The sequence below is a fragment of the Musa acuminata genome, chromosome BXJ3-9 (assembly GCF_036884655.1).
Source record: "Musa acuminata AAA Group cultivar baxijiao chromosome BXJ3-9, Cavendish_Baxijiao_AAA, whole genome shotgun sequence".
NCBI classification, from domain to species: Eukaryota; Viridiplantae; Streptophyta; class Magnoliopsida; order Zingiberales; family Musaceae; genus Musa; species Musa acuminata.
Genome location: NC_088357.1, coordinates 38,431,548 through 38,445,032, shown reverse-complemented (window position 1 = coordinate 38,445,032; position 13,485 = coordinate 38,431,548). Strand labels below are relative to the sequence as shown.

The following is a 13,485-nucleotide window of genomic DNA, read 5'->3' as shown; positions in this document are numbered from 1 at the left end:
GCTATTGAGTGTCGATAGAGGATCATCCACTCTCGGCGTCATGAGAGGAATATCCCATGTGTTCTTGCTCAGACAAATCCCTGGCCAGGGTCATTCGGGTTGAGAGAGAAAGAGTTCTCCGGGAGAATCCGATTAGAGCGAGACTCGAGTAGAAACCGTATGGGTCTGACAACACCATGCTCGATATACGGTCTCTGGGATATTAGATGGATGAGAGACTATAGGTACATGGTAACTGAGGACAGACAGGTCCAATGGATTGGATTCCCCTGTATCGTCTGGGGACTACGGCGTAGTGGCCTAGTACGTCCGTAGTCGATGAGTCGAGTGAATTATTACAGAGATAATAATTCACTGAGTTAGAAGGAGTTCTGATAGGTATGACTCACGGCCAGCTCGATATTGGGCCTAGAGGGTCACACACATATGGTAAGCATTACGATGAGTAGAGGTTCGGATATGAGATATCCGACGGAGCCCTTGTCTTATTGGATGCAGATCCAATACCCACTAGGGAAGGACCCATTAGGGTTTGACACGGGATCTCTATAAATAGGAGGGATTCAAAGCCTCATAGGCTAGAGTCTTTGCTTGCCTTTCCTATTCTCCTCTCCCTCTCCACCTCAGAGTAGGCTTGGAGATTTGAGGAGCGTCGTCGCAACCCTGCTGTGTGGATCACCGCTAGAGAGGAGGACGCTTGACCTCCTTCACCCTCTCCTAAGGATCTGCAAGGAAACAGGGATATACGATCTCCCTAGGTAACACAATCTCTATACGCAGTTTTGTGTTTTGTGGATTTTTGCGCACCAATCTTCGCACGATGACGAACATCTTTTTGGGAATCGGGGATTTTTGTTTTCTTGTTCTTCCGCTGCGCATATGATGTCGCCCCCCATGATTTCCCAACAGTGGTATCAGAGCCAGGTTGTTCGTGCGAATGATTGGTTTTGAACTGCGTGTGTTGTGTTTAGGAAGAATTTTGACGTCAAAATCGTTGACGCAAAAGCGAGAAAGAGCGACAACAGTTGCTGCCCTCGATCTGCGTGCGTGAAGCGCAGCCGAAAGCGGGCAGTATAGGGGCTGCGTCTGCAGTAGCCGGCCGGCGGCCTGCTTGCAGCAGCCTTGCTGCCGGCGGGGATGGCAGCCCACGGGCAGAGGCGCCGCAGGGCAACGGCGCCTGCCGCCGCAAGGAAGCGGTGTCTGCCGCCGCAAGGAAGCGGCACCTGCCGCCGTAGGGCAGCGATGCCTGCCGCCGCTGCTCCCGCGGGCGAAACCCCCCCCCGCCACAGGGGCGGCCGCCCGGCGGGACAGCACCGCCTGCGGAGGCAGCGACGCCCGCGGGGGAGCCCACCTGCAGAGGCAGCGCCGCCAGCGGGCGTGCCACCTGCAGGCGAGGGCAGTGCCCTCGCCCCGCCGCACAGGCCGCCGCCAGCAGGGTGGCGGCGGCGGCGACAGCAGCAAAGGATAGTAGGGCATTAGGGTTTTCTGGGAAAAAGATAGTTTTGCCCCTCGGAATTTGAGAAATTCCAGTTTATGTCTTTTGTCCAAATTACGAAAATACCCCTATAAATTCAGAAATTCCCTACATGTCCCTGATTTAAAAAAATATTAATTAAATAAAAGGTTTAGTTGATTATTATTTTTATTATTATCTAGTAGTCCTACATGATTATGATTATTTATACATGTGATGTATGATGTGTGGACGGATGATCATGGACCGTGTGATGTGTGTACTTGTGATTATTATTATTGAGGTCTGCGAGCCTCCATTATATTTCTCGTTTATTGTCGGGCCTGCGTGCCTATGATTAAGTTGTAATCATATGAGGAGGCGCAGCGGGAGCGTGGATGCGATAGCGGGACCCACGAGACGGACGATCGTGATGCATGGAGATGCATCAAGATGTCGACGGAATCGACGAGGACGAGATGGACGATCACAGGGCATGGAGATGCACCGTTGCACACATAGATCTTGATGTGAGTGATTAGGCCTACTGGCTCGGGCCTAATCATGTTAGGTTGTGGTCCATGATCATCTGATGTGATTGCTTATATACATAATAGATATGTATATATATATGCAAGCGATGTAGATATATATTAAATATGTATATGTGTGACATGTCATATTAGGAGACCAAATTTTAGAAACATCTCTGATAATATTAAGTCGGTAAACGTGAGACAATTAGATTGACCCACGTGGCCTTCCATCGTTATGAGTAGGAACCGATTCCCGGTGTAGGTTGAGTTGGTCGAGTCCCTCGAGACTCACCTATATCGCGATTCGCTATCTTGCTTACGACATAGAGATGTCACCGGTGACCTGAGGGCATGGTATGCTTGGTCGAGTCCCTCGAGGGTATATCATCAAATCAGACTCATCTTGTAACGAAGGTGTTGACTTAACCGAGCATCATGGTTGGTCGAGTCCCTCGAGGCCATGGTGATTCGGAGGCCGAACAGGATGGGAATCACAAGGAGTTGTGATCGGTAAGAGTTGCCTACCTTTTAGGCTTAGTGTGATTGGTCGAGTCCCTCGAGGTTACACTAAGACGCTCATTGGATCCTGATCCCCACTAGAAGTCTGCCAGAGACTTCCGTTTTACGTGCTGAGGATGTCGCGTGACTCGTTAGTAAAATAGTGGGAGCATATTAAGATAGAAGTCCATATCTTGATAGTTTATTTCTTGCAAAATCTGCATGTTATTCATTTCTGCTACATCTTTATTTTCAGAAAATGTCGCTTTCAAATCCCTTACATGGCATACTTGATGTCAACCGCCTCACTGGTCCAAATTATACGGATTGGCTCCGTAACTTGAGAATTGTTCTCACAGCGGAGAAAATCGTGTACATCCTTGATACAGTGATGCCTACGCCCGAAGAAGGGGCAAGCGAGGATGAGATCGCTCGCTACGTGAAGTACATTGATGACTCCACTCTTGCTCAGTGCTATATGTTGGGCTCTATGACTCCAGAGTTACAGAGACAACATGAAAAGATGGATGCCAGATCCATTCTCCTATATGTCCGTAAATTGTTTGAGGAACAGGGAAGGACTCAACGATATGAGATATCCAAGAGCCTTTTCCGCGCTAGGATGACTGAGGGGACACCGGTTCAGAACCATGTCCTAAAGATGATTGAGTGGATAGAGAAACTCACAGGTCTAGGAATGGTCCTAGAGGATAACTTGTGTGTGGACATTATGCTTCAGTCCCTACCAGATTCCTTTTCACAGTTCATAATGAATTTTAATATGAACAAGCTTGAGGTGACTCTCCCAGAGCTCCTCAATATGTTGAGGGAGGCAGAGAGTACTATTAAGAAAGAGAAGCCAGTTCTTTACACTGGTGAGACCAGAAAGAAAAGGAAAGCAGAAAGGTCCCTTAAGAAGGGAAAGGGCAAGGGCAAACAAGGTAAAGCAAAGGTTGCTAAGAAAGACCCAGCAAAGGACAAAGGCCAGTGCTTCCACTGTGGTAAAGATGGGAACTGGAAGAAGAACTGCAAAGAGTACCTTGCAGAAAGGGCGAAACAAGAAGCTTGGTGAAGCTTCAAGTACATTCATGATCAATCTCCAATTGTTAGATTTTTGTGATAGTGCATTGGTATTGGATACCAATATTGCTTATCACATCTACAATTTATTGTAAATTCTAGCAAAGCTAAGGGGAGATTGATGAGAGGAATATTGCATAAAGGTTTGTTTATGCAAGACACTACTCCACATATCATGAATGTAAGTGTCTAAGAGGAAACGAGATGAGGTGAATAGTGCATACCTATGGCATTGTAGGCTAGGTCACATCCATGAAAGAAGGATTCAAAAGTTGCTAAATGATGGATATCTATATCCATTCGACTACGTGTCATATGCAACTTGTGAACCTTGCATTCGTGGAAAATTGACCAACTCTCCATTTAGTGGAACTGGAGAGAGAGCCACTAAGTTGTTGGAACTCATACATAGTGATGTATGTGGACCCATGTCAACTCATGCCATTGGAGGTTACTCCTACTTCATTACATTTACTGATGATTTCTCAAGGTATGGATATGTGTACTTAATGAAGTACAACTCCGAGGCCTTTGAGAAATTCAGAGAGTATAAGAAAGAGGTGGAGAACTAGACTGGAAAGAGTATCAAAACTCTTCGATCAGATCGAGGAGGTGAGTACTTAAGTACAGAGTTTACTCAGTTCCTCAAGGACCATGGGATATTATCCTAATGGACACCTCCTTACACACCTCAGCTCAATGGTGTCTCTGAAAGGAGAAATCGTACTTTATTAGATATGGTACGGTCCATGATGAGTTTCGCTGACCTACCCATCTCATTCTGGGGATATGCCCTAGAAACCGCAGCTTACCTTCTGAACAGAGTTCCAACTAAGTCGGTAGTGTCTACACCATATGAGATATGGAAAGGGAAGAAGCTTGATCTTAAGGTTGTTAAGATTTGGGGCTGCCCAGCCCACGTTAAAAGACACAACTCCGATAAGTTAGAATCAAGGACAGAGCGATGCATATTTGTGGGATACCCCAAGGAAACTTGTGGGTATTACTTCTATCATCTCGAGGACCAAAAGGTCTTTGTAGCTAAGAGAGCAGTGTACCTTGAGAAGGAACACATTCTTGGCGGAGACAGCGGGAGAATGATAGAGTTGAGCGAAGTTAGAGAACCAAGCTCAAGCACCACTCTACAGCCCGAGTCTGTTCAGGTACCTAATACACAAGTTTCAACTTTACGTAGGTCTGATAGAGTATCTCATCCTCCTGAGAGATATGTTGGACATATTAGAGGAGAGGATGCTGAGGATATTGATCCTCAGACCTATGAGGAGGCTATTATGAGTATAGACTCCGGGAAGTGGCAAGAAGCCATGAATTCTGAGATGGATTCTATGTACTCCAATAAGGTTTTGAACCTAGTTGATGCGCCCGAAGGTATTGTACCCATCGGTTGCAAATGGATCTTTAAGAAAAAGATCGGAGTAGATGGAAAGGTAGAGACCTATAAAGCAAGGCTAGTGGCTAAAGGGTATCGTCAAAGGCAAGGTGTTGACTACGACGAAACCTTCTCACCCGTAGCAATGCTAAAATCCATCAGAATTCTATTGGCTATTGCAGCACACTATGATTATGAGATTTGGCAGATGGATGTGAAAACCGCATTCCTCAATGGGAACCTCGAGGAGGAGGTGTATATGATGCAACCTGAGGGATTCGTGTCCAAGAACTGCCCAGATAAAGTGTGTAGGTTGCTTAAATCCATTTATGGACTAAAGCAAGCTTCCCGAAGTTGGAACATAAGATTTGATGAGTCAATCAGATCTTATGACTTCGTTAAGAACGAAGATGAGCCTTGTGTGTACAGGAAGGTAAGTGGGAGCGCTATCACCTTTTTGGTGTTATATGTGGATGACATCCTCATCATTGGGAATGACATAGGAATGCTATCCACAGTAAAGGCTTGGTTATCTAGACACTTCTCCATGAAGGACTTAGGGGAAGCATCCAATATTTTGGGGATTAGAATCTATAGAGATAGATCCAAGAGGATGCTTGGCTTGTCCCAGTCCAGGTACATAGAAACCATTGTCAAAAGGTTTGACATGGAAAATTCCAAAGGGCAAACATGGATATGATACCTTATGCCTCAGCAATAGGGTCTATCATGTATGCCATGCTATGTACTAGGCTTGATATAGCGCATGCTCTAAGTGTCACGAGCAGGTATCAGGCGGATCCAGGCTTGGAGCACTGGAAAGCAGTAAAGTGTATCCTTAAGTACTTGAGAAGGACTAAGGATCTTTTACTAGTATATGGAGGTAATAGCCTTAAGGTTGAAGGCTTCACTGACTCAAGTTTTCAGTCTGATGTCGATGATAGCGAGTCGAATTCAGGGTATGTGTACACCTTGAATGGAGGAGCAGCGTGCTGGAAGAGTTCCAAGCAAGATACCACTGCTGACTCGACCATAGAGGCGGAGTACATTGCTGCATCAGATGCAGCAAAGGAGGGAGTCTGGGTGAAGAAGTTCATCACAAATTTGGGAGTCGATACAAATAGCGACAAGTCGACTTCCTTATATTGCGACAACTATGGGGTGATTACTCAAATAAGGGAACCCGGGTCTCATTAGAAGTGTTCTGAGGAGGTTCCAGCTTATAAGAGAGATCGTAACCCGAGGATATGTAGTAGTGGAAAGAGTTCCATCCGAAGATAACATTGCAGATCCACTGACAAAGCCATTCTCTCAGATTGTCTTTGAGCGTCACAGGAGTCTGATGGGGATCAGACACATAGGTGATTGGCTTTAGGTCAAGTGGGAGATTGCTAGTCATAGGTGCCCAGCAAGCCAATCACGTGAGTGATGGCACGTGTGACTTGATACAAAATCTTTTTGCTTATTATATTTTGGCATATATCACTTTATAACTATTGCATAAATGCATATATATATTGTGATGTCCTTGGATTTGTGCAATGGGAATCGGATCGTGATGAGATCACGATAATGAGATCGATTCACCTTTAAACACATATCCTAAATAATCCCCGTCATAGGTTACTCGAGAGGGACATCGTGATAACCGGATAGACTGGTGTGCTGTATACCCGTCCATATGATGGATGCAACTGGTCTCATAGCTGCTCGTGTAGGGACACTAGGGATACAGTACAGGTGCTCATTGGAGAATGAGTTCACTGATTGATCCGCTTACGGAATGCTGGATGGTTGATGATGCCTTATTGTCAGACAGCGATTCCGTAGTCCTAGTGGTGTATCTGGTCCTTAGACTTGAGACACCAAGGATGTCCTGTATGAGTGCTCCACTCTTTGATACCAGACTTATAGGTTTGGCTGTCCCAGATCTAGTACAACTGGTCATTGGGAGTGGTAGTCGACCTTACGAGGGCTATTGAGTGTCGATAGAGGATCATCCACTCTCGGCGTCATGAGAGGTATATCCCATGTGTTCTTGCTCAGACAAATCCCTGGCCAGGGTCATTCGGGTTGAGAGAGAAAGAGTTCTCCGGGAGAATCCGATTAGAGCGAGACTCGAGTAGAAACCGTATGGGTCTGACAACACCATGCTCGATATACGGTCTCTGGGATATTAGATGGATGAGAGACTATAGGTACATGGTAACTGAGGACAGACAGGTCCAATGGATTGGATTCCCCTGTATCGTCTGGGGACTACGGCGTAGTGGCCTAGTACGTCCGTAGTCGATGAGTCGAGTGAATTATTACAAAGATAATAATTCACTGAGTTAGAAGGAGTTCTGACAGGTATGACTCACGGCCAGCTCGATATTGGGCCTAGAGGGTCACACACATATGGTAGGCATTGCGATGAGTAGAGGGTCGAATATGAGATATCCGACGGAGCCCTTGTCTTATTGGATGCAGATCCAATACCCACTAGGGAAGGACCCATTAGGGTTTGACACGGGATCTCTATAAATAGGAGGGATTCATAGCCTCATAGGCTAGTGTCTTTGCTTGCCTTTCCTATTCTCCTCTCCCTCTCCACCTCAGAGTAGGCCTGGAGATTTGAGGAGCGTCGTCGCAACCCTGCTGTGTGGATCACCGCTAGAGAGGAGGACGCTTGACCTCCTTCACCCTCTCCTAAGGATCTGCAAGGAAACAGGGATATACAATCTCCCTAGGTAACACAATCTCTATACGCAGTTTTGTGTTTTGTGGATTTTTGCGCACCAATCTTCGCACGATGACGAACATCTTTTTGGGAATCGGGGATTTTTGTTTTCTTGTTCTTCCGCTGCGCATATGATGTCGCCCCCCATGATTTCCCAACAGTGGTATCAGAGCCAGTTTGTTCGTGCGAATGATTGGTTTTGAACTGCGTGTGTTGTGTTTAGGAAGAATTTTGAAATCAAAATCGTTGACGCAAAAACGAGAAAGTGCGGCAACAGTTGCTGCCCTCGATCTGCGTGCGTGAAGCGCAGCCGAAGGCGGGCAGTATAGGGGCTGCGTCTGCAGTAGCCGGCCGGCGGCCTGCTTGCAGCAGCCTTGCTGCCGGCGGGGATGGCAGCCCACGGGCAGAGGCGCCGCAGGGCAGCGGCGCCTGCCGCTGCAAGGAAGCGGCGCCTGCTGCCGTAGGGCAGCGATGCCTGCCGCCGCTGCTCCCGCGGGCGAAACCCCCCCCCCCCCCCACAGGGGCGGCCGCCCGGCGGGACAGCACCGCCTGTGGAGGCAGCGACGCCCGCGGGGGAGCCCACCTGCAGCGGCCAGCGGGCGTGCCGCTTGCAGGCGAGGGCAGTGCCCTCGCCCCGCCGCATAGGCCGCCACCAGCAGGGTGGCGGCGGCGGCGACAGCAGCAAAGGATAGTAGGGCATTAGGTTTTTCTGGGAAAAAGATAGTTTTGCCCCTCGGAATTTGAGAAATTCCAGTTTCTGTCTTTTGTCCAAATTACGAAAATACCCCTATAAATTCAGAAATTCCCTACATGTCCCTGATTTCAAAAAATATTAATTAATTAAAAGGTTTAGTTGATTATTATTTTTATTATTATCTAGTAGTCCTACATGATTATGATTATTTATACATGTGATGTATGATGTGTGGACGGATGATCATGAACCGTGTGATGTGTGTACTTGTGATTATTATTATTGAGGTCTGCGAGCCTCCATTATATTTCTCATTTATTGTCGGGCCTGCGTGCCTATGATTAAGTTGTAATCACATGAGGAGGCGCAGTGGGAGCGTGGATGCGATAGCGGGACCCACGAGACGGACGATCGTGATGCATGGAGATGCATCAAGATGTCGACGGAATCGACGAGGACGAGATGGACGATCACAGGGCATGGAGATGTATCGTTGCACACATAGATCTTGATGTGAGTGATTAGGCCTACTGGCTCAGGCCTAATCATGTTAGGTTGTGGTCCATGATCATCTAATGTGATTGCTTATACACATACTAAATATGTATATATATATGCATGCAATGTAGATATATATTAAATATGTATATGTGTGACATGTCATATTAGGAGACCAAATTTTAGAAACATCTCTCGATAATATTAAGTCGGTAAACGTGAGACAATTAGATTGACCCACGTGGCCTTCCATCTTTATGAGTAGGAACCGATTCCCGGTGTAGGTTGAGTTGGTCGAGTCCCTCGAGACTCACCTATATCGCGATTCACTATCTTGCTTACGACATAGAGATGTCACCGGTGACCTGAGGGCATGGTATGCTTGGTCGAGTCCCTCGAGGGTATATCATCAAATCAGACTCATCTTGTAACGAAGGTGTTGACTTAACCGAGCATCATGGTTGGTCGAGTCCCTCGAGGCCATGGTGATTCGGAGGCCGAACAGGACGGGAATCACAAGGAGTTGTGATCGACAAGAGTTGCCTACCTTTTAGGCTTAGTGTGATTGGTCGAGTCCCTCGAGGTTACACTAAGACGCTCATTGGATCCTGATCCCCACTAGAAGTCTGCCGGAGACTTCCGTTTTACGTGCTGAGGATGTCGCGTGACTCGTTAGTAAAATAGTGGGAGCATATTAAGATAGAAGTCCATATCTTGATAGTTTATTTCTTGCAAAATCTGCATGTTATTCATTTCTGCTACATCTTTATTTTCAGAAAATGTCGCTTTCAAATCCCTTACGTGGCATACTTGATGTCAACCGCCTCACTGGTCCAAATTATACGGATTGGCTCCGTAACTTGAGAATTGTTCTCACAGCGGAGAAAATCGTGTACATCCTTGATACAGTGATGCCTACGCCCGAAGAAGGGGCAAGCGAGGATGAGATCGCTCGCTACGTGAAGTACATTGATGACTCCACTCTTGCTCAGTGCTATATGTTGGGCTCTATGACTCCAGAGTTACAGAGACAACATGAAAAGATGGATGCCAGATCCATTCTCCTACATGTCCGCAAATTGTTTGAGGAACAGGGAAGGACTCAACGATATGAGATATCCAAGAGCCTTTTCCGCGCTAGGATGACTGAGGGGACACCGGTTCAGAACCATGTCCTAAAGATGATTGAGTGGATAGAGAAACTCACAGGTCTAGGAATGGTCCTAGAGGATAACTTGTGTGTGGACATTGTGCTTCAGTCCCTACCAGATTCCTTTTCACAGTTCATAATGAATTTTAATATGAACAAGCTTGAGGTGACTCTCCCAGAGCTCCTCAATATGTTGAGGGAGGCAGAGAGTACTATTAAGAAAGAGAAGCCAGTTCTTTACACTGGTGAGACCAGAAAGAAAAGGAAAGCAGAAAGGTCCCTTAAGAAGGGAAAGGGCAAGGGCAAACAAGGTAAAGCAAAGGTTGCTAAGAAAGACCCAGCAAAGGACAAAGGCCAGTGCTTCCACTGTGGTAAAGATGGGAACTGGAAGAAGAACTGCAAAGAGTACCTTGCAGAAAGGGCGAAACAAGAAGCTTGGTGAAGCTTCAAGTACATTCATGATCAATCTCCAATTGTTAGATTTTTGTGATAGTGCATTGGTATTGGATACCAATATTGCTTATCACATCTACAATTTATTGTAAATTCTAGCAAAGCTAAGGGGAGATTGATGAGAGGAATATTTTATAAAGGTTTGTTTATGCAAGACACTACTCCACATATCATGAATGTAAGTGTCTAAGAGGAAATGAGATGAGGTGAATAGTACATACCTATGGCATTGTAGGCTAGGTCACATCCATGAAAGAAGGATTCAAAAGTTGCTAAATGATGGATATCTAGATCCATTCGACTACGTGTCATATGCAACTTGTGAACCTTGCATTCGTGAAAAATTGACCAACTCTCCATTTAGTGGAACTGGAGAGAGAGCCACTGAGTTGTTGGAACTCATACATAGTGATGTATGTGGACCCATGTCAACTCATGCCATTGGAGGTTACTCCTACTTCATTACATTTACTGATGATTTCTCAAGGTATGGATATGTGTACTTAATGAAGTACAAGTCCGAGGCCTTTGAGAAATTCAGAGAGTATAAGAATGAGGTGGAGAACTAGACTGGAAAGAGTATCAAAACTCTTCGATCAGATCGAGGAGGTGAGTACTTAAGTACAGAGTTTACTCAGTTCCTCAAGGACCATGGGATATTATCCTAATGGACACCTCCTTACACACCTCAGCTCAATGGTGTCTCTGAAAGGAGAAATCGTACTTTATTAGATATGGTACGGTCCATGATGAGTTTCGCTGACCTACCCATCTCATTCTGGGGATATGCCCTAGAAACCGCAGCTTACCTTCTGAACAGAGTTCCAACTAAGTCGGTAGTGTCTACACCATATGAGATATGGAAAGGGAAGAAGCTTGATCTTAAGGTTGTTAAGATTTGGGGCTGCCCAGCCCACGTTAAAAGACACAACTCCGATAAGTTAGAATCAAGGACAGAGCGATGCATATTTGTGGGATACCCCAAGGAAACTTGTGGGTATTACTTCTATCATCTCGAGGACCAAAAGGTCTTTGTAGCTAAGAGAGCAGTGTTCCTTGAGAAGGAACACATTCTTGGCGGAGACAGTGGGAGAATGATAGAGTTGAGCGAAGTTAGAGAACCAAGCTCAAGCACCACTCTACAGCCCGAGTCTGTTCAGGTACCTAATACACAAGTTTCAACTTTACGCAGGTCTGATAGAGTATCTCATCCTCCTGAGAGATATGTGGGACATATTAGAGGAGAGGATGCTGAGGATATTGATCCTCAGACCTATGAGGAGGCTATTATGAGTATAGACTCCGGGAAGTGGCAAGAAGCCATGAATTCTGAGATGGATTCTATGTACTCCAATAAGGTTTTGAACCTAGTTGATGCGCCCGAAGGTATTGTACCCATCGGTTGCAAATGGATCTTTAAGAAAAAGATCAGAGTAGATGGAAAGGTAGAGACCTATAAAGCAAGGCTAGTGGCTAAAGGGTATCGTCAAAGGCAAGGTGTTGACTACGACGAAACCTTCTCACCCGTAGCAATGCTAAAATCCATCAGAATTCTATTGGCTATTGCAGCACACTATGATTATGAGATTTGGCAGATGGATGTGAAAACCGCATTCCTCAATGGGAACCTCGAGGAGGAGGTGTATATGATGCAACCTGAGGGATTCGTGTCCAAGAACTGCCCAGATAAAGTGTGTAGGTTGCTTAAATCCATTTATGGACTAAAGCAAGCTTCCCGAAGTTGGAACATAAGATTTGATGAGTTAATCAGATATTATGACTTCGTTAAGAACGAAGATGAGCCTTGTGTGTACAGGAAGGTAAGTGGGAGCGCTATCACCTTTTTGGTGTTATATGTGGATGACATCCTCATCATTGGGAATGACATAGGAATGCTATCCACAGTAAAGGCTTGGTTATCTAGACACTTCTCCATGAAGGACTTAGGGGAAGCATCCAATATTTTGGGGATTAGAATCTATAGAGATAGATCCAAGAGGATGCTTGGCTTGTCCCAGTCCAGGTACATAGAAACCATTGTCAAAAGGTTTGACATGGAAAATTCCAAAGGGCAAACATGGATATGATACCTTATGCCTCAGCAATAGGGTCTATCATGTATGCCATGCTATGTACTAGGCTTGATATAGCGCATGCTCTAAGTGTCACGAGCAGGTATCAGGCGGATCCAGGCTTGGAGCACTGGAAAGCAGTAAAGTGTATCCTTAAGTACTTGAGAAGGACTAAGGATCTTTTACTAGTATATGGAGGTAATAGCCTTAAGGTTGAAGGCTTCACTGACTCAAGTTTTCAGTCTGATGTCGATGATAGCGAGTCGAATTCAGGGTATGTGTACACCTTGAATGGAGGAGCAGCGTGCTGGAAGAGTTCCAAGCAAGATACCACTGCTGACTCGACCATAGAGGCGGAGTACATTGCTGCATCAGATGCAGCAAAGGAGGGAGTCTGGGTGAAGAAGTTCATCACAAATTTGGGAGTCGATACAAATAGCGACAAGTCGACTTCCTTATATTGCGACAACTATGGGGTGATTACTCAAATAAGGGAACCCGGGTCTCATTAGAAGTGTTCTGAGGAGGTTCCAGCTTATAAGAGAGATCGTAACCCGAGGATATGTAGTAGTGGAAAGAGTTCCATCCGAAGATAACATTGCAGATCCACTGACAAAGCCATTCTCTCAGATTGTCTTTGAGCGTCACAGGAGTCTGATGGGGATCAGACACATAGGTGATTGGCTTTAGGTCAAGTGGGAGATTGCTAGTTATAGGTGCCCAGCAAGCCAATCACGTGAGTGATGGCACGTGTGACTTGATACAGAATCTTTTTGCTTATTATATTTTGGCATATATCACTTTATAACTATTGCATAAATGCATATATATATTGTGATGTCCTTGGATTTGTGCAATGGGAATCGGATCGTGATGAGATCACGATAATGAGGTCGATTCACCTTTAAACACATATTCTAAATAATCCCGGTCATAGGT

At 45.7% G+C, this 13,485-nt stretch overlaps 2 pseudogenes; both read left to right on the top strand.

Annotated features, from left to right (window-relative positions):
* The first annotated feature begins 2,854 nt into the window (after window positions 1–2,854).
* Window positions 2,855–6,058, top strand: LOC135649947 (uncharacterized; annotated as a pseudogene).
* A 3,700-nt stretch (window positions 6,059–9,758) lies between these two features.
* Window positions 9,759–12,962, top strand: LOC135649946 (uncharacterized; annotated as a pseudogene).
* Window positions 12,963–13,485: the final 523 nt, after the last annotated feature.